Source organism: Scophthalmus maximus, chromosome 7 (assembly GCF_022379125.1).
Source record: "Scophthalmus maximus strain ysfricsl-2021 chromosome 7, ASM2237912v1, whole genome shotgun sequence".
Taxonomy (NCBI): domain Eukaryota; kingdom Metazoa; phylum Chordata; class Actinopteri; order Pleuronectiformes; family Scophthalmidae; genus Scophthalmus; species Scophthalmus maximus.
In genome coordinates, this window is record NC_061521.1 from 17990542 (window position 1) to 18012503 (window position 21962).

General features: G+C 43.5%; 1 protein-coding gene across 1 annotated transcript in view; it reads right to left on the reverse strand.

Annotated features, from left to right (window-relative positions):
- LOC124849321 (zinc finger protein 469) overlaps positions 1–21962 on the reverse strand; it is a 61344-nt gene that overhangs the window by 28532 nt on the left and 10850 nt on the right. The window contains exon 2 of the mRNA XM_035642961.2: positions 11072–11270. The gene's annotated coding sequence lies outside the window, so the exon portion shown is untranslated. The remainder of the gene's footprint in view (positions 1–11071; positions 11271–21962) is intronic.

Below are 21962 nucleotides of genomic sequence, written 5' to 3' on the forward strand. Positions count from 1 at the left end.
AAAAAAAAAAGAAAAAAGAAAAGAGTGAAAAATTAACAGGGTAAGTGATACAGACAAACCAAAGAAGAAAATAAAGTATAATCACAGAGCGCTCTCACGACTGACAGAACATCAAACCACTTCATTTTGCTTTTTCTCAAGCATTTTTTATAGATGCTTTGGGAGCAGCAGTCTGAAGACAAGGAACACATTTGGGCTAATTGTCAATCACACGTAAAAAATATCTATATAACCTGATGCAAAACGTATGCAGCAGCTGAGAAAAGCTGCTCTCCAGGAGAAATAGATGTACAACTGTGTTACCAAAACATTGCCACCCCCACGCTTTCTTATCCTTCATTTCACTAGGAAATTCATGGAAAACAAAATGTCAGCGATAAGGGTGAATTTCTTCCATGAAACAGAATAGCTGAGATCCAGCATATTATTTCACAAGCAGAATGCACACGAACGCCTCTGGGAATATGAACAGCCCTATGGTAGCGCTGGCTCAGACCCAGTTGCTGCAGTTAGAGGGAAACCTGATAGTAAAACAGTCTGCCCACCCTCTTTCTCCCTTGCTGCTCCCCTCTGAGTCTGTCATTCTACTCGAAGGAGGTGCCTGGACCGCAGTGGCAGTCTGGCATCTCACAGAGCCTTGACCGTTTGAAAGAGCTGGAGCGAGGTGGCTTCCCCTGCTGCATCAGTGGCTTTCCCTGGAGCATCGGAAACTGAGGTGTGTGTTTATGTCTGCAGACAAGAGGCACAGAGCGGCGGAGTTGGAAAGAAGACAGAAAAAGCAGTTGTTTAGAATCAAGAGAGCGAGGACGATAACATTGGTGCCCTCTGCTGATAGTGAGACACTTAGGGGAGTTTCCCTATCCCCTGTCCCCAGTGTGTGCCTGTGTCTACAAGACAACCAAGCTCCTGAGATGTGTTTAAAGGTCTCAGATAAAAGCCGGCGGAGAGAAAGAGGCATTTGTGGTCCAGGGGATGATCTGCCTACTAGGCTTTCTATTGTTAGAAGCAATCTGAAGGCCCAAGGTTTCCATTTTCAGCACTGCAGAAGGAAAAGCCTTTCTGTTCCAGTGCTGCAGAGCATTTATGTTGTTAGCATACCTGGAGCTGTGCCTCCTGCAGAAAGCATTCTTATTTAGCCCTTTGAGTCTCTGGGAATAATAAGCAGGACTATTCCATCAGCGAGCCTGGTTGCCTTATACACTGACTGGTAGAGTTAAAATGTTAAAGACTTAATCTGCTCCATTCACCAACGATGATGATGATCTCAGATTTAATGTCTTCTTAGAAAGTACGATTCAAAACAGTAACTTATCATTAAAACTCTTACTGTAAGACAGTCGAAAAACTCCTTCACCCCAAATATGGATTGTGGGTAACATGGTAATGTAAAGATGCAGGGTCCCTGTCCGTTTTACACCTTCTGTATTAGACGGCAGGGAGAACTGTCTGCAACAAACCCAGATGTACTTTATATGGTTACACAACTATGACATGATGACAAGACTGTAAGCCATATGTAGCTCTCCAGAGTCAACATCCTTATGATAATGCTGTTGGCATGAGATGATTTAACACTGTGCTTACATGTAAAGGGACAGCCTCCCCAGGGCTGCATAAACACCACACGGCCCAAAGCAACACCAGCCCGCTGCACCTCAAACTGATGAGGCCATTGTTAGCCCACTGCGAGCGGATCACTGCCATAATCTGTGGATATACAGGCCTTTCTGTTGTATTTACTCGTAATACCACTGCGGCTCATGGGGAGAAGCTCTGTTAGCTTAGTCCAGCTGCATAAGCCCACTCCGGCTAAAGAGAGTCAGCCCTCCAACACAAAAAAAGAAGAAGTCAGATTTCCTACAACCTACTGAGCACAATTGGAAGATGCAGCATGAAATGTTGTACACCTCTTTGGCTTTTATGTGTCTTCACAAAGTTGATACGATATCCTGGCCTCAAGAAGGACCTAGGGAGCTTATATAGATTAAATCTTATCGGCAGTATCAGTGTTCATTTAACGGCCTCAGATGCTGTCGAGGTGCAGATAGCATCTCGCAGACTGTCAATCTCACATCTCAAAGAGTGAGAAAGACTGGCAGATGGAGCCGCGCTCTCCGAGTTCCCTGCTGCTTTAACCTCTCCCATCTGCGTCAGTGGTCACACATGGTTCGTATAGCACACCTTTCTCCTCATTGGCAGTTTAGGACTACATGCAAACACAGAAATGAGATCTACACTACGGTGCAGGGGTTGAATGTAGAGGGCTGGGCACCAACTTTTTACAGCAGAGATATAACTGACAGATAGCCATGAGAAACCAAAAAGGGCCATTTAAACAGAAACATATGTAGGCGCGCACACACACACACACACACACACACACACACACACACACACACACACACACACACACACACACACACACACACACACACACACACACACACACACACACAGTCAGCTGTGTTAATAGAGATGACCACTCTGTAAATAGGCAGAGTAAAAGATGCAACATTAAATATTGGAGTTGTACCACTGTGACAGGAAGCTAAACTTTGGGACCTTTAGTGTGGATAGAATTTTCTGCTTTTGCAATCAGTGAAATGTTTTTGTTTGCGGTTTGGCCAACATAATGATCCACTGACAAGCAGTAGTAAATTTACACAAATAACCGGATTTAATATTTCCCTCTCTAACCCAGGTTTATTTACAGCTCACCTAAATTTAAAAGGAAAAGACACATCTGGGATACAAACAACAAAACTGTATAAAAAAACAACGAGGAATCAAATTAAAGGTACATTTCAACCAGTCTGACACCCCCCTCAAATGGCAATGTTTAACTCTCATTTATACTGAAGTTTATCATTACTCCACCTCCTCACTTTACCCTGCTGCACCTCCCATTTCTACAGCCCAGCCACCTGTTTTAGCCCTATAAAAAGTGAGTCTATTACCCTTGAAAAGTGGGTGTTTAGCACTCAAGGCCTTTGTGTGAACAAGCCGCATTTTTTCCTCAATGTAAATATTCAGACTTGCAGCACTTTCTCTAGTTCCTGCATGAAGATATCCCTGCCCACGTGAAGTGAAATGGACAAAAGTGAGGGGAATGTAGACAAGAGATTTTTAAAGAGATTCAGGCTGCCTTAGAATCAAGATAGAGGAGCTATGCTTCTGGCACTCACTGAAGAATAATGGTGCAATCACTCCAATAATTCCAACCCAGTCTGGACGAATTTGTTTTCAGAATTGAAAATTAATTGAGTTGAAATTCTTTGTAGGCAGTTTTAGCCTACATGTTTGCATGCTTTGGTTCCAGTGTGTGGGTGGCGGCCGAGGACCCTTTAACCAACACACACACACACACACACACACACACACACACACACACACACACACACACACACACACACACACACACACACACACAATGCAGTCACTAACTCCATGTCCTAACCCCAACCATCACAACTAAATGCCAAACCTTAACCCCTTCCTGTAACTGTTACCTAAGCCTTGTTGTGACGTGATCCTTAAAACCAAATCTTAATCCTCTAAAAGCAACCGCTGCCAATGGGAACCCTCGGTTTGTGTACCCACAGTGAGCGAGTCCCCATGGGTTAGTGTGGTCTAAGGTTAAAGTTCCCTGCAGGATGTCAAAACAAGCCCACACACGCGCACACACGCGCACACAAACACACGCACACACGCACACACTCCCCCTTACCTTAAACAGACAATGTTTGACTCTGCCAGCTGTGTGAGTTTGAAGCTGGGTGTGGGGTGTATACAGTCGTCTGACGAACTGCATGGTGTGTATACACAAGTCATAAACAGAATCTGGAGCGGAAGCACTGATCACCTACATGTGCTTGACCTTATTACCCTTGGGATTGAACTGCTATGCTATAACTATGTGTAATACTTGGCCAATATGGCTGGAGGAAACACTGGGTGCTGCAATGGACCGCAGCCAGGAAAACTGTGTGTGTGTGTGTGTGTGTGTGTGTGTGTGTGAATATGCAAGTGAGAAAGGGCACATATTCGAGAGAATTTCCCTGATTATCTTTATTGTTTATGTCTTTGCATGGAAGTAAATATAAATTATCCAAAAGTATGTTTGCGTGTCTGCGCATGTGAGTGTGTAAACATGTCTGTGTCCAAGTCTTTGATGCTGACCACAGTGGCACTGCACTGTAGTGAGCTTGATGCTGAGCGAGAGACACCCACAAAGACGCACATCTTTGTGTCAAAAACATCTGCATTTATATATAACTACTCTCAAACAGAATTATATGTGTGCTGCAAAAGTGGGGAAACTCAGTCGCCTTTGACAACTTGTTTGGAGAGGAGCTCCTTGAATATCCATGGGAATACAACAGCTCAGCCAAACACCTGAGACAACAAATGAACAGCTCACCTGGATTTTCGAGGTCATCATACCACACAGGTGAGACAAGCAATGCTTTTAAAACAGTCAGGACCCTGTTTTCATAGGATGACAGTTTCACCGTCATACCTGAGGGATCTACACCTTTAAAACTCTCGTGATTGAGTGTCCAAAAGCAACACTGCTTTTGGAAACAAAAGTGTTTGAGATACTAATCATTGTCAGGATGTGGACTGTTTGCACTGTCATGTGGGTCATTGCGAGGCCATATGGGTACAGCCACTGTCTGACGACTTTATAATCCAAATGCTACTTTCCCTTTCTGTGTGCTTGTGTTAGTACCTGCGCATGACTGAATGGAAATACAGCAATTGTCGGCGAGCACTTTGTGTCATTCCAGCTTTCAACTCCTGAAGGGGCGAGAAGCCACTGTGAACTCCTTCAACAAACACTGTGAAAAGACGGCAGGGAACGTGAGGGGTGAGGATCTGGCAAACATGCCCGTTTGAACCGGAAATATTCAGCGGGATTATACCTCATGGCTGTTTGAACCGTGGACACTAGAGAGGACCTGGCAAATACATGTGTGCTTGGAGGCCAAACAGTGATGAAGGCAGAGCCCTCATGGGGAATCTGACAGTAGAGCCTGATAGTCGGCTGCTGCGGACTCTCCAACGTGCCGAAAGTTTGAATGAGAAGGCACAATAAGCTCAGTCATCGAGGAAAAGATCCCCTCATCCCATTTAAGAAGAAAAAGGTGCCATTCCTAACTCCCCTTTGACTGGGAAACAATAGATTCTTTCGTATTTACAGTGACGGAGAATAACCTTACATGCACACATCCCGCAAACTGAGAGACACGGAGAAAAAAATTCATTATCCCATTCCTTAATGGCACGAGGTGCCAGGTCCACTGACTGACAGTGCTAATTAGGGAGGCATGAAAGCTAAGACACCATGTGACTGCTCTGACCCATAACATGCCTGTCTTGTTTGTTGGTTTATTTGAGGACATCGTCTTTTCATTTCATCCCACTATGATATCAAGTTTCGCTCAATTATACCATTAACAGCCAAAGTGCAAACTTCAAATAAGCCTGGAATTGTTTCTTCATATGAGTGACAGACTATTACAAGTGATAGTGAACCTGAGATAACTCAGCAGACAATGTGAGAATAATAATTTAATGAAAAAAAATTCCATCTTTCTGGCTTTTGTGAGGAGTGGTGCCTCCTCTTGGTAATGAATATGTTTGTCAACACGAATGAATGTGGTCATCCGTCCATGACACAGATTGCTGTGCCATGGATGATAGTCATCAGTAGACCTGGGCAGATGCTTTGAAGTGAGACTGCAGCACACTCGTTTCCACCCAGTTGTCATGGCTTTCCCCTTTAAATAGAGCATGACATCAGACCCTGCGCAGGTCTACCGGCCCGAGCCCAAAACAAATGTGCCTAAACAATGCCACATCTGGAGCGAAACGCAGCAGCGAGAGGGGAAGAGCAGGAATGTAGCGGAAAAGGGGGTGAAAAAGGGAAAGCTGTTTAGCTCCAGGACCCCGGCCAAGGCGTCTGGGGATGTGCCTGGGCTTAAATTTACTGGTGATTACCCTTGGTGCCCTCCCCCCTAAAGACCTGAGGTCACCGCTGCGGATCAAAGCATCTGGCAGAATTGAAGACGGTTGAAGCACTACAGCTGTGGCTTGTGAGCTGGTCATAACACTTTTGCCTTTCTTTTTGTAATATAATGATGTCTGGTGAACTCAGCACACTGGAAAGTCCACTTAGTATAGACTAAAACAACCCCCCCCCCCCCAAAGAATTGTATTATGGTATTCTAACTTCAATGCCGTATGATCTTTAAGTTTTAGCAAATTTCAAAAGAATTTCAGAGAGAAGCGCAATTTCTTATACGATTTGGCTCCTTCCTCCGACATTTCTCTGCAGATACAGGAGGGGGTCTTCAGAAAGTCTTCTCAGGCAGCCTGTTCTTGTTGTCACTGTCAAAACCAATCAGAGCTGCTCGGTCTACATTCACGCAGCAGAAGAAACAGAGGAGCAAGGCAAATATCGAGGCCAATTTTCAGCCTGTTGCATAAAGTGCCTAATAAACACATAACACCTGGTCCAACAGTTTACATTTTGTCACATAGTAAGCCGCTTACAATCGGCGAAAGATACTAGAGACTTATAAAATCAGGAGAGCATAAAATATACACAAGAGCGCACAGTCAGTGCATGCTCACGAATACAAACGCATTGGTCTGTGAGCGGGTTTGTGTGGGAGCTCAGAGGGCCCTTCAGATTGTAGGTGTGTCCTGACAAACAGAGACGAACAGTAGGATGGAAAATATGCTGAATGTGTCCTGTTTAAAAAAGGAGGACACAGATAGTGAGGAATAAGTGGAGAAGAATGAGGCGGGGGAATGAGCTAAAATGATGGAACCTGAGCGTCTGTCCTCTCCCGCAGGTCACGTATTTCATATCTGCACGCCACTGAATCTGCAGAGTTATATGGGTCTCACTCATCAGGCCTGGTTCTAGAACTACTGTGGGTGAGTACCACCGGCTGGAGACGGCACCAGAGAGGCTGGTGCAGGATGCAACTGATGACCTGCCATACAACATTTTCATTTTAAAAGCCATCCATATGAGAACATTTCTAAGTGTACAGTATGTGAGGTTGCACTTCATATTTCACAGTTTACCTGCATGGCCCAAGAAGCTGCCTGTCTGAGCAGGTTGAGTTTGAGAGACAGAGACATAGTGAGGCAAAGGGAGGTCAAGCAGTTCAGTTCTAAGAGCTTCCTGATGTTCCACAACAAACTAACTTTTATCTGCACCATGGACTGTCTCCAGACAACTAAATAAACCGAGGCGAGTGCTGGAGTAACTGAAGAAAAAGGGGGTTGGCAGTAAAATATTGAGGTATTACAGCTAATGCGCATCTTGTTTCTAAAAGAAAATTTTACTGTCTGCGTATACACTGCTTCTATCGATATCTTCCCTCCGAATAATGAAAAAACATGTTATCTGTCTTTAGAAAAAAATGTAAAATGTCTAAAGACATTTGCCGTCCCTGGTAATGTATGCCATTTAATTTGTTTACAGAATAACAAAAAGCATAATGAGAAAGAAAGCTTGAATACTGCCATCCTCAGCTCTAATAAAAATATTGAATTCATTCCTGCCACAATTGATTTTATTTAACCACCTAGGCTATAGCTCATTATAAATTAAGGTTTGGCTTTGTAATATGTTCATTGGGGAATTTCTTTTTAGGATCATCTACTTCTGAAGTTCTGAAAGTTTTAATGACTGGGAGCAAAGCTTGGGAGTCTGTCAAATTAAATGATCTCATCATTTATCATGCATTCAAACTAATGAGCTTCAGGTATGATCAAGTAATGAAATGATTTCTGTCCTATCATGTTCCCCATACTAATAATATGTTTTTCTTTGCTCCCATTTTTGCTCATTTTTTTGAAACTCTTCAGATTGCCGTTCCCATGAGACACACGCACGTATCTTTTTTGCCGTCCAGAGTAGTGTGTTTTTCCCAGGGGAATATCTAAAGTATGGTGAGGTCAACTTTGGTGGCATAGGATTATGGGTGAAGTCAGGAGTATGCTATGGCAGTGTCTGCCAGTACCTGCTGAGCTGAAACAATACCAAGCTTAAAGCCATCATTGTGACACTTTTTAAAATGTGAGTAAAACAGGTGACCAAGCCCTTGCCACGAGATGAGTTTGACTTTTTTACCCCTGGTATATCACGAAAACTGTAAGTTAGTAACGGCAGAATGGAGGCCAGTGTCTGTCACAGCAGTTACTTTTTTCAAATACCGTTTACTTCAGTCTGTTCAAACTCGAAGCCGAAAGAGCGATTTTTGAGCGCGTCTTGAATGGACACAGCTGGAATTTGTGGCTGAGATGGCAAAGAGTTGCATAAGTTACTGACGGAGGCGATGCACGTCATAGCATTGTGCCGGAAAAGGGGCGAAAATTAGCGTGTCCACCCGAGTGTCATTTTCCCTCACCGCTGATCGGAGCTGGAACTGATAAATACCCAGGACTACTGCGGAGTCATTTGACCCTGGGATGAATGCCGATTGTACCCGTTCCCACTGTAGAAAAAAGCCAGATGTTAGTGGGTGTTTTGAGTTTTTTTTGTCCCATGCACAAGAGGCTGTAGACATTAAATTCGATTTAAATCTTAAATTTTAAAACTAGTGGGGGGTTTCAAATGCATTTGGATTAATTCTTTCAAAAATAATGGGTAATCATCTCACCCTGGAGTTTTAAATCACACTTCGTGTGGTCATCTTTCTTTTCACACTTTAGTCTCTACACATTCTGTGAGGAAGTGAAGTGAAGTCACCTCGCCTAAGTGCATTTTCATCACAGGATCCCTGTGGATTTTTCCTCATAAGTATTATTTTCACTAAGACCTACTGTGTTGGTATTGTCATATTTCTCCCTGTCTGTAAGCATGCACTAGTGTGGAGGTGGTGGTAAAAAGGGGGGGGGGGGGGTGCTGTCTGGGAGTCTAGAGTTACATTAACGGGCAGTGTGAGAGGCAGGAAGTGGTAGCAGTGTCAGAGGTCATGGTGCCCTGACAAACAAATGAGCTATCCAGTAGAGAAGTCAACAAGAGATGCTTCCCTCTGTAGAACTGCAAGGCCCTAGCAACAGCAGCTGCTGGTAAACATGTGTGTGACAAATGTGCCATCTGACCCAATGACAGGGTCTCAATCTTCACCATATGGAGTCGCCACACAAACATGTCACACAAACACAGAAAGAGAGGCTGGGAGAAAGTCTGCATGGGGCGAAGGGGGGGGGCAGATGTGGGGGAGGCAGCAGACACAATAAAATATAACGAGGCAGATATTGATAAAATATGACAATTATTGTTCACATGGGAAATTCCACAACACAGAAGAAACTCCCCTGAAGGCTTGCTGGTGGTCTAGTTACAACACACATGATCTCACAGCTGAGCAGCCACCCCTACAGTAGGGTTCAAAGTTATGATGACTCCCTGTTGGGAAAATCATGGGAGAGATGCTGTTGTTAGCAGGACTGCAATCAGGCAGGTTTTACTGTGGGAACCATTGTTGCACTTTGGGGCTTAATGACCAGCAAACTGTCTGATGATTCTACTATTATATCCCACTGAAATCCCCTTTTATACACACCGGCCTGATTGACAGACCAGATGAAGACAAACTGTACATTCACACACAGCATTCCTTCTCCTGGGCTCCTTCAGAAGATTTTTTATGTAATCTTCTGGTGACTCCACTTCACAATATATGGTACTCACAATGCTTTCAATCAGTCCTTTTGACTCTCCATACTTTAGTTTCAAAACTTTATTTTCCTCAGCATATCTCATGTATTTTTTCTTGTGGTATTTTCCTCTCTCTTTCTCTCCCCCTCTCCAGCTCTGGAAAGTACATTCACACAGTTCAACAGTGACACAAGGACCGTCTCCTTCATGGCAAACCATGCTTGTGTTTTTTCAATTAAGTCAGGCTCCTGTACACTATTCATTTGGGAAACCATAATTCTCATGGCCCAGCAGAAGCTAATGGAAAGTCGCTTAGGGTTTTTTTTCCGGGAGAGGTATCGGAAAGACCCGTTCGCTAGAAGCGTGTCAGACTAATGGAGATGGCGAGTAAAACCGTAGGAGTACTATGAGAAGAATACAGTGTGAGTAAGGGTTGATGGGGGGTGAAGGCCTCAAGCAGGGGTATCAGGGTGCAAGAAATCCTAGGGTGAATGGGAGCAGGAAGGAGGTGAGTGAGAGTATACAGATGGATGGATTTCCGAGGGGATGTGGATGAAAGTAAGTGAATTGCAGGCCGGATCTGAATTGCCCAGTGGGGAGGAGGAACGAGCCACTGAAATCACTTCAAAGCCTAGTGTCACTGGGCTGCAGATGAGTACAGACTGTCTCCTGTCCTTATTATTTGCAGTGATGAACCCCAATAGCCTGTTGCATCCATCTACCTTGAACAATCAACAGTCCAAATAAAAACCTCCACACATGTCACACACGCAACACATCCATGCATTCATGTGCTCGATATTGCAGGGTGGTATCACTGTATGGCTGTATACTACACAAGCACTAGACCAAACCAACCATAACAGTCAACAGAGGGATAATACATTTACCACAAAACCTATTCTGAAAAAATGAATTATCACATTGTCTTCTAGTTAACTGTTACTTAAGTTCCCATCCCTTACCCGGAGTCCCATCTTCCTTTTCACAGAACTGCTAGTCTGACTCTCTTCCTTGACTGACCAGTAGGAGCCATTCATCACCATTAACATAAACCTTTCACTGAAAGCTGACTCAGTCTTCGCTCACACATAAACAGTGTAGGAAACTTGCATAGACACACTCATACAGTATACCCATACCCACCCTCACACATGCACACACACACACACACACACACACACACACACACACACACACACACACACACACACACGTGCACATCAAAAGTGGGAGGGACTTAAACCAGCAACCAACCCCCTTTACACCCCCACCCACCACCACAATAATCAACAGAGTCAGACAGACAGTGAGAGAGAGAGAGAGAGAGACAGGCAGAAGCAGTCCACCAGCACACAAGGAGGAGACAGCCTGAAGTCTTACCTCAAGAGTAATGCTGTGGAGCCAATACAAGGGAAAGCCTCATGACTGTAGCGAGTCTCTCCCAGTATGTCTCAGCTGTGAGAGGCAGGCAGCGAGACACACAGGCAGCGCGGAGCGGAGCGGCGCTCGGCACACTTTACAGGCAGAGAAAGCAGTGGAGCCACGCAGATCCTGGGCTCGTCCGCTCACACTCTGCCTTCTGAGGATGAAAAGAGAAGACTTCATTACCAGCTGCAAGACCACGCCTCCACCCCTCCAGTCTCCCTCCTCCCGAGCCCTCTCTCCGTCCCTCCCTCCCCTCCTCCTTCACTACCTCCCCGCTTCCCTTCCACACTCCCAGCCAGTAGCACGCTCCAGGGCCTGTCCCAGCCAAGAGAGGGGGGAGCCGACTGCCAAAGAAAACCTCACATCCCACCGCCTGCCAGTGCTGTGCAGTGCACAGAGAGAAAGGGGGAAAGGGAGACATGAGGAAGGAGATGGACAGACAGCGAGCTGGCATATGGCATGCACTTTGAATCCACAAACTCTTATTTGTTTTGAATATTTTTGCTAAGTACACTGCCAGTTTCGCCAGTGAAGCACTTGGAAGGACGAAGTGTGTGTGTGTGTGTGTGTGTGTGTGAGGCGGAAGGTGGGTGTGTTAAATTAGTGAGAAGTAAAATGAAGAAGGAAAACAGAAGGAGGGGAATTGAATTTTGTGAAGTGAAGAGTGTGAGGCAGTGGGGATTCACTTGAGAGGTGGAAAGAAAAACACAGACACTCAGAGAGAGACAGAGAGCAAGGCGGGTGATCAATTTGACAGCTTTGGTGGGGAAAGTAAAAAGAGAAGAGACACTTTTAATTAGGGGTTGTTCAAAGTTCTTATTAAGACTCGATGTAAGAAATTCACATCAAAAGACTGTCGCTCGAGAGGAGGCATGACCGCGTGTGTCTGTGTGTGTCTCTAGGGGGCGGGGACAACTTCTGTCTCTTCTGTGTGTTTGTGTTTCTATAAACCTGTCTGCAAGTCTCACCAACTCTTCGCAAACTGCTCCCATCATCAACACCCAGAGCAAGGATGACACTCTTTGTCCGTCTTCAGAGAGTCTTTCCCCTCCTCCTCCTCATTCTCGCTGCCTTTTCTTTTTGAGCCAAAGTGAACTCTCTCCCCATCAGACGGGGAAAATAGGCCTAAAAGCACTAGCTGTTTACTGTCTGTAATTATGTGGGGCTGGGTACACTCAACCCAGGCGAGCTCTGCACCCTGCCCCCAGTGCCACCACACACAAACCTAGCTATACCAAATCTGCAAGTTTAAACCAGGCCATGGCACAGAAGGAAAGGGGTGCAAAGAAGAAAAAAAAAGGGTAAAGAAAAGGCAAAGTTTAATGTCTTAGATCTACTTCTAATTAAGGAAAATGTGTTGGTAAGGACAAAATCATTCAACTTGAGGAAAAAAAAACAAAACAAGAAATTTAAAATTATAGGTCCACTGGAGTCATTGACGTGGAATTGCACAAATTGAAGTTCAAAGTATTGTAATGGGATTTCCTCAGAATCATCGAGAGCTTGTTTACTGGTAAATGCTGCAGGCCGATCTCCACTTCATAGCCTGACAGTTCAGCCTTGATCCTGCTCAAAATTAGAACGAGCCACTGCCACAGTGCAGCGCTACATCCACAAGGACTGCGGACTGCCATTCTAGCATATGTTACCCCATCTGAAGTACTTTCACAGAAAAGAACTCACATCTAAGATACAGCAGTATTCTCTACAGCTGTGAGAAAAGCAAACAGTGCGTACCAAGACAATATAAAAACTAGAGAACTGCAGAAAATAACAATTCCAAAGATCACATACACGACCCCAAAAGTCTCAATGATGTCGTGAAAAAAAAAGATAACATTTTTTGGGAAGGATGTGATGAGGTAAGCAGGGAGTATGCAGATCTCTGGCAATGTCCCACACTAGCATTAACACCTACACAGACCCTCTCTGTGGCATTATGGCGTCAAATTTACATGGGTCCACAAAACAGTACTTAAAGGTTATGGGCTGCCTGCAATGTGGGCTGTGAAAGCCCAGGGCCTGGGGTTGCAGCCTCAGACAGTTGGATTGGGTTGGTTGAGAAAGGAGAGAAATTCATTTCAGTGCTTCTTTCTCTTTTTTTATTGCTAAGAAACACTAATCCTCCAAAACCAGGGACACGAGCAGCCCCTCGGTGGTGTTTTATGTCTGTAATCTGAGGCTTTAGTGACAGAGAAAAGACTAATCCAACATCTGAAAGCTGCAGTTTGTTTACTATGTAATCAAGAATTGTCATTACCATAACGATAGTAAATAGATTTAAAAAAAAGAATAGCATTAAGTGGCTGCGTAATAAGGAAAATTAAAACAGTAATCACAGCCTGTCAGGCACACCTTTTTGCAAAAAGGTATGATTGCACCTAAGGATCAAAAACTGGTATTTAGGATTGAGGTAGAATTTAATAACAGGACACAATATTGTATCCAGCCACTAGGGGCTGAGTTGAGCTGTAATGTACATTCAGTGTGTTTAGAAGGGATGAGGCACAGTTTGGCACTAACCCTTTTACACAACGCCAAACTCACCCGCCTCTATGTGTCTGTTTTTAGAAGATACACCTGTGTGCCCCTGGAGTGCATAACTCTGGTTTCTGTGTCGGCCTTATTTTTAGAGTTGTGGTTATTTTTCAAGGGCGATTCCTCCCACATGCCTTTCAATCATTCATTTAATCCACTGTACGACGTACAACAATTCATTAGGAGGATTTAAAAGAACAGATGTTATCATTCCTGTTGAATCCTGTTGCTGTAAACTGACACAAACAAACACAGACTGCTTGCTTAAAGTGAGTGCCACGTGTTGCTTGGTGCAAAAAATCTGCTCGTCTTATACAACAGATTGGGAGGAGAGGCCATAAAATGTCCAATGATTACATATAAACACAAGATTATGACTTATGATTAAAAAAAATTACAACATTAAATATAAGCAAGGGGAGAACAAAAAACAACCCACAACCTTTACACAGAGCAGCCTGCAGAAACTTCAGGTTAAAGAAAAGCTATACACATGTTGCCTCATTGATAGGATTTGAAAAGCCACAGGAAAAGGTCTTTCTATCAGACACACCACACACATTTGGCAAAACACCAGGCCAGGACAGGCCAAAGGGAGAACTACATTATAGTACAGACTGAAACTTCTTAATGCCAATAACTACAATACATAGTTTGTGGTCAGGACATACAATAGGATTTTAAGTTTATGTGGAACATCAGGAGAAACGTGCCTTTGGGTGGAAGCTGGAATCATATAGGAGACTCTAGGATTCAATCATAGGTTGTTGTGAAATTGTAATTTCACTCTTAACGACCTGAATTGAAAGCAGAGTTGAGGCCGATGGAAAAAGGGGGACTTTCTGTGTTCTTAACACAGAAAACCTTTGTGAGACGTATCAAAGTGAAGGAACCTAAGTTTCCAGGATGAATATGGAGATGTTTAAACCCAGCCCTGGGGCATATGCATATCAGGACATCAATGGCTTGTATTATAGTAGTCTGGACACATATTTTTATTTCATATCTGGAATTAAAAACACATACTTTCACCCTTGAACTCATATTCTCTCTAAGGTGTCTAAATGGACTCTCTCTCTCTGTCTCTCTGTGTGGGGAAAATATATACATATATATAAAACACCAATGATTCCATATAAAGTGTTTTAATGGCCTCAGAGTATTCTAACCTCCCCCATGGGAGAGAAAAAAACAACTAATTAAACGGCATCTTTGTGGAGGCAATGCACAGGCAGACATTTATTGATCCACTATAAAGTTATTACTATATATAATCCTCTAAAGTTTAACATAGCCATGGGAAAAGCCAGGTAATGTTCACGCTCAATACAGTAGCCAGACTTTTCTTCTGAAAAGAACAGGGAGACACAATTTAAAAGCTAATTTGGGACTTCAAAAGGAAAAAGGATGAATCAGTGCAGCCACGGCAGGAACATAGTAGAGTCAAGTGCTGTATGCTGGCTTTTTGCCACAATAGCTGCATGCAGAAGCAGAGACTCATTAATCTGTGGTAACCGGGACTGCGTCTCAAACAAGACTTGACAAAAGTTTGCTACAGGAAATAAATCAAGCCTCAGGTCTGTGAATTATACAATATTTTCTTCAGCTTGACATGCATGTGGCTACTCAGCACGGTATGAGAGGCGGTAAAGTGCAGGAAGAGCACCGTTTTTCTTATGAATTGATATCTGCAACCTGATTTTGCCACATTTGCTCTGAGGATGTACAGTATAAGGGTCACTCCGAGTCATGGTTGTGACACAACCAGTGTCCCAATGAGAGGCCTTCCCATCGTCACCAATAACAACTCTCCTGTAACTGTGAGTTAAAGGCACTGAGCGACTACATATGGTGACTTTATTCCGTGACTCACTGACTGCTAAACACCTGAAATGTCCAATTATGTTAAAACTTTATAGCAGGAAAATCTAGTATTTTCCAAATACAATAACCTGTTCTATGTGTGTTTGTTCAGTGAGACAATTCAAAAGAAAGCGCCACGCTGGGAAAAATGAGACTGGGATTTAACTCAAGCACAGGTAATGTTGACTGACCAAAAGGTCGAACACATCCGTTCCCTCCCTGCGTCTGTGCAGCTTCTGGGTTCTGGAGCTGCTGGGTTCAGCGTCCAGCCCCAGCTCTGGGAATTTCACACTTTGAATGGCCGTGACCAGCAACGGGCAGAGCCCATCACACCCTGGTGTGCCATTTCTGACCCAGAGAGCCCAGCAGCCATGAACACACGCTCTCCCCCAGGGCAAACACGGGGCACCCCAGGCAGTGTAGACTTAGCAGCATGGCGATGTGTACTCGCCCAGCCATGTGGACCCGGAGTGATGATGTTCCCAGGAAGCCAAGGCTTGGGGGTTTGGGCTGGGGAGGAGGTGGGGTGGGATTGAGGGGGTTAGAGGTGAAAGAACTGTTGAAGAATGGGGAAAGGCCCCATCTACTGAATGTGCTGCGTGTTGATGGAGGATCAAGGACAGACTTAGTTTTTAGTTAGAAGAGTAATTTTCTTGTTGCCACCGAAAAATAAACAACAAATAATAGCATGTTTCTTTTCACAAGTGAAAGTTCAGTTTCAAAGCAAACATAAAGCCAGTCCAGAACAAAGAAATTATGGTGCAGGTATGGTAAGAGAACTGAAATATGAGGTGGTTATGGTTATGATGTGCAGATTCAACCTTTTTTCTCAGCATTGCTAAGGTAGCATTGCTTCACGGACTATCCCGGGTTTGAACAGCCATATGTTTCTTTCACTTATCATTGTTAAGTGGCAGGTTTGGAAATTGTTTCATTGTTTGTTCCTTTGTTCAAAGCCACCATGCAGGTCAATTGTTTAAGAGAGGCGCGCCCAGAATTTCCTGGTTTTTATGGTGTTGGTGTTGTCATCGCTGACATCATGGGTTAAACCAACTGGTGGGGGTTTCTTTTTAGTTGAAATGTTCAGTTTGTTTGTTAGTAAAAGTCTGTTGAGATGCGTACCTTTCAGATAGTGATTTAGAAATGTAATGAGCTTGGATAAAGAACATATTTGAAAATGTATATTTCCTGGTATTACAGTCACTGTATGTTCCATCCCTCAGTAAATACTGGTATGGGCTGAAGGAGTGTAGGTGTTGATCGAACACCCTATATATTCAGTAGCATTTTTTTTTGGTCTTGGGGGGGACATGTGAGTTTTCATGAGTGCAGTTTCAGATTTATTTTCCTTGTATTTTCATTGATTTTGACTAAGTTACATGTGTAATGGAGAGCATAAATAAATATTCACCTTGAAGAGTCAAGATGTCTGCCACCTTCCTTTGACATCTTACAGTAAGACATATACAACAAAAACTATACAAAAAGGATTCATCATACACATGAATCTTGGTTTCTCCTTACAAATATCTTTCACAAAGAGTAATCATTATCTTGGCTGAACCCGATGAATTCTGTGGCAAAATGTGTGTAATGCTTGCATGGCTGCATTTAGTTCTTAATAGATATGCAAAATAAACTCCTTTAAAGCTTGATACATTTTCAAATGTTTGTCAAAAAATTATTATTTTACTAGGCACATGAGAAATAATGTCTCTATCCCAGAGCACTTAAAAAACCAAGTTCATTTGCTAATCATGTTCACACAGTGAAAACAAGATAATCACGGTGCTGCGCTCGCTAGACTGGTGTCTCAGGCTAAACTGGTGTCTCAGGCTTAACTGTAGTTAATTGAAGGGTGACCCAGTCAAAATGTAAATTATGTCTGGAACACAGTGATAAGGTGATACAGTTCAATACTACAACACATATCAGTGTTTCCTCTCTGGCTTCCATTATCCGGTGTCTTTATTTTGTTCGATTGAAGCGTCTGGGTTGAAATAGGGAAGCGGCGGTGGATAGAGCTGCCATTGAACTGTAGCAGAGCCACAGGAAGGCAAACACAGAGATGCCTGGCCCGCATCTGCACAAATAGGTCTTTCAATCCATCCCCTCACTTTTGTCCCATCAATACTTCACTCTTCATGGAGACCAAAGCCACCAACTCCGACCTTCCCTGTGTGCAACCCCCCCCACACTCCCTCCCTCAAGCACACAGAGAGGTGAATGGTGTCTACTGTACCTTCCACCACTCCCCACTCTGTGGGGTAGAACACATTTTGACAGGCCTGTATTTATGGCTGGCTGGAGTCGTGTTGGAATGAATCATGAAAAGGACCAGAATCATCTCGCTGGATGTTCATTTATATTAAGTGTTGGTCAGCTGCGTGTGTGGCCCATGAAGAGAGAATGGGGCTTGTGTGAGTGTGTGTGTGTGTGTGTGGGAGTGGAGGATTAAGATAAGCCCTCTAATGAGCAACAGAGTGTGTTTATGATTGTGTGTTTATTATCCGTCTGTGTCTATACGGATGAATACGCTCCATGTTTTTCTCTGTTGAGACTGTGCTCCTGTTCAACATTATGAAGCGAAAAAGTATAGCCATTGACATTGATGTATGATATGATGGTCTATCAATACTCAAACATGGAAAAAGTAACTGGTCTTTGCAATCATTCATCCATGAAGAGATGCCTTTCTAGTTCAACTCCAAAGAAAGGGCAATTCTAAAGTCCGACCTAAGACAATATAAGGCAGTCTGACTTAATCCAGTGAGTATCTTTCAAAATTTACATTTTACTGCAGAAATGTTGCTTATCTTTTTCCCAAACAGGCGGAGGGATAGCAAAGCTAAGGATTTTGTACAAAAATGACTGTTGAAAATATCAATTCAACTGAACTAACTCAGGCTGATGTTATGGTCAGCATCAGGACAAAAGAGTGTTTTTTTTCGCACGAAATGAGGACGGCATTTGCAAATCAATCTTCATGCATCAAGTACTCAAAGTGCGAATACTTAAACACTCGTAAACGTCAGATACCACCCATAGGAGTGTACCGGCAGCAGGTGCACTGGACCTTTGTCTTCATGGTAACAAAGACCCATCCATCCAGCCCAACCCTCTTCCTAACAGGGACTCTGTCTCTCCGTGACTGACTTTCACCTGACTTTGCTCTCATCATAATTACCCAAGCCGCTAGAAGAGTCCTAACAATAAAATGTAACCATGGGTCATAATAACCTGCACAGACGACCTTTGGGCTTTTCTTTACAGGAAGTCCGTTTCTCTTCATTGCCAGTAAAAGAGCAGCAATGGTTACAGTGACCAGTAAATCTTTCAAACTCTTTCCCATGTTCAATAAACATATGTGCCCATGAGTGTTGTTTTAGGACCATCTTGGGGAAAATACGCTAACCTTTAATTACAAGCACTGTAAGTTTTATGCAATGTTAAGCTTGCAGGAAGCTTTGAGTGCAATAGAAGAAGACTTAAAGCAAATGCTTGTGACTCATCTAATTTGAGACCACTGCTGTATGTCTTCCTGCAGAATTTGATTTATAAATTGGTGATGTGGTTGCTAATTAATGCGTTTTATGTCAGACTTTTTACATTAGATAACAGCAACAAAAGTTCACATACAGTTTTTTTTAACTTTGATGCATTTTGGATACAATGACTTGAACTGTACATAAACTTTGCTCACAGCACATACCAGGATAAAAGTCGAACAACTCACAATAAGCTTACGAATTAACGTTAAACTTCATAACAACAGTCCATCATCAAATGACCTTTTTTTAATCCCTTTGTTGGTCTCTCTTTCAGTACACACACACACACACACACTGCATGCATCACCCCATGAATCCCTCAGAGTGCACTGTCTTAGTGGGTGTGTGGTAACAATGGGAGCTGGGGTGAGCTAAGACAGACTTCTCTGGTCCTTCTCCACATAAACCTTTAATATGAGGCCTCCTCAGCACCAGTCGGCCATCTAAAGGCACTGTACCCTGTAATTGACCTTAAAAATACTTTCCGTGGAGGTCGGCAACCATGTCATTGGCCTTCGGCCCAAGCAGTGGCCGCATCTCCCCAGCCCAGAGGAGCCTGGGAAGGCCTCACAGCGTATATTTAGTGGCCCTGTCCTTTCAGTGAAGTAGGAGACGCAGATAATGCCAGTCTGTGTATAAAACCACTCTGCCGCCCACGAGTGGGCCTCTCACAGGCACGTTTCCCTCTCCCACGGGGATGTGTTTCCTGTAGTCTGAGTTGAGCAAAGGGGAAGCCAGGTGAATCTGCAAACATCGGAGACAGTGACCATCTTTTAGCCCTGTAAGGCAGGCTTGTTGTTAGATACACATCTGTGGTGTCATATGGTGCTGTAGCACACACCGGCCACTAGGGGACACAGACAAAGGAAGCAGTCAATCTACAGTAGCTAGAATTTGCCTATCTGGGTAAAAATATGATAAAACTGCTGCATCTCTAAAGAGTTCACGTACACTGATACTGGGAAATATGAGTGTGTCAACTCAAGTGTCAACTCATGATGGCGTGTGTCAGTGTGTGTCGTATTTTAGTCAACAGAGAATATAGATGGAAGGGCTTCAAAGAATAAAAAAAAGTACCATAGGGGCATCCAATGCAGCCATTTGCAATTAGAGATTGATCAGTGCTCACACTACACAACACACCTCAGATGTCAAAATGACTAGAGCAGACCTGACAGAGTTCATGTGATGGTTGTGGAGGTTGAGCTTGTGCAGGTAGGTGTAGTTAAAAGTCAAATAAAATAAGAAAACAATATTATATCAATGGCATCTTCATGATAACTTGTCAGGATATGGCAATTTTTCATTTCTCAGGTTGACAGCATTCCAACTCTGGAAATACAGCCTATGTGATGTAAGTTTGTCACGTTCCAGCAACTGTTTTGATTAAATCTGTGCAAATCCTACCCAATCCTTAATTCCTCAACAGATCAACACTGACACTCCTTAGATATGATAAAAAAACATATGTACACTATACTAAATTTTTAAAGGCATGTGGAACCATCTAAAGACAGCTGAGATTCTTGGAGCTCACCCGCAGCAGGTATGTCCGACCTTTGTCGTACCAGCTGCTTCAGAACAGAATCTTCATTGTCATGGTAACACACACGATTTATTTAGTGGAACAGTCAGAGTTGAGTTTGCTTCAGGGACAAAAAGTAAGCAGTACGGGTAAAGAAGAGATTGTGTTATGGGTTAAAATCAGAGGACCGTTGTCGTCATGGTTACAATAATAAATAGGTGGCGGTTGTTCTGCATGAAGTTTGCACTGGTGGGATGTCATGGTGGATTAATAGGCCTACCACAGGCAGGACTTTGACGGACCTATGCACTACATCACCCCATTTCCTCCTTTTCTCCCGTCATAATTAGAGGTCGCTTCACATTACAACGTAGCCATGGGTTGTAATAAGCTGCTTGCACAGACAATCTATGCACTTGTTTTTCAGATCTTGATTGTGTTTTTCAATTTAGATATTATGATTGTGTGTTTTGCCTTTATTTATCTGGTTTCCCGTTATTGTTATATGTAAGTGCAGACGTACAGTGAGCTTTGTATTGTATATGCTTAGTAGTTGTAACTGAAGCACCAAGGCAGTTGAGCCGACTGTTGTCACTCATACCTGTTGTAACATTCCTTCTGGTTTCAGTTAGAGACTGTTGTCAGGGGCATCTGCGCGGTAATTTATGATTTCTTTCATGGGAGATCATCTTTGGGGATAAATCACAGCTTTCCTGTCTTGTAAAATTTTCAAAGGTGAAAACTGGAGTCCAATCAAGAACAAAAACAGCCCGATCCGCCTCCGTCACTGACCCCTTCCCTCTGACTGGCTCACGCAAGCCTCTATGCATCTGGGTGCAAGCACTTTGACATAACTGAGGACAGGAAAGTGATGCAACGAAGCCTTTGATCTGATGCGAGAGTGTCATGTAAGCATTCTCACGGCTAAACCCTCCCAATAATAACATAGTGGCTATCATCCTGACAGCTGGAGTTATTAGCCATCATAGCAACCAGTACTGCTCGACTCGTAGCCACTGGCCATTGATATTATGTAATAGACACATCTATCTCTTGTCTCTCTTGAGGCTCTTGTCTGTAAGATATATAGATTTTTGTGTGTCAGTTCTGCCTAGTTATGGGTGAGAGAGAGTAGATGGGCCAGTGTTTGCTTGTAGTGTGTGCAATCACACCTATAAATTCCTCAGAGTAGCAGTTAGAGATGCCGAAGTCACTTGTGCCTGCCTCCACTCCTTACCAGTGGAAACCACAAGCCTTGGCAAGCTTTAGTCACACCATCAGCTAGCTCACCTCATCTATCTATAGATTCCATGGCCTCCAGCAAAGCACACTTTGATCTCATTCAACAACAAGGCACACGTTTGACTGA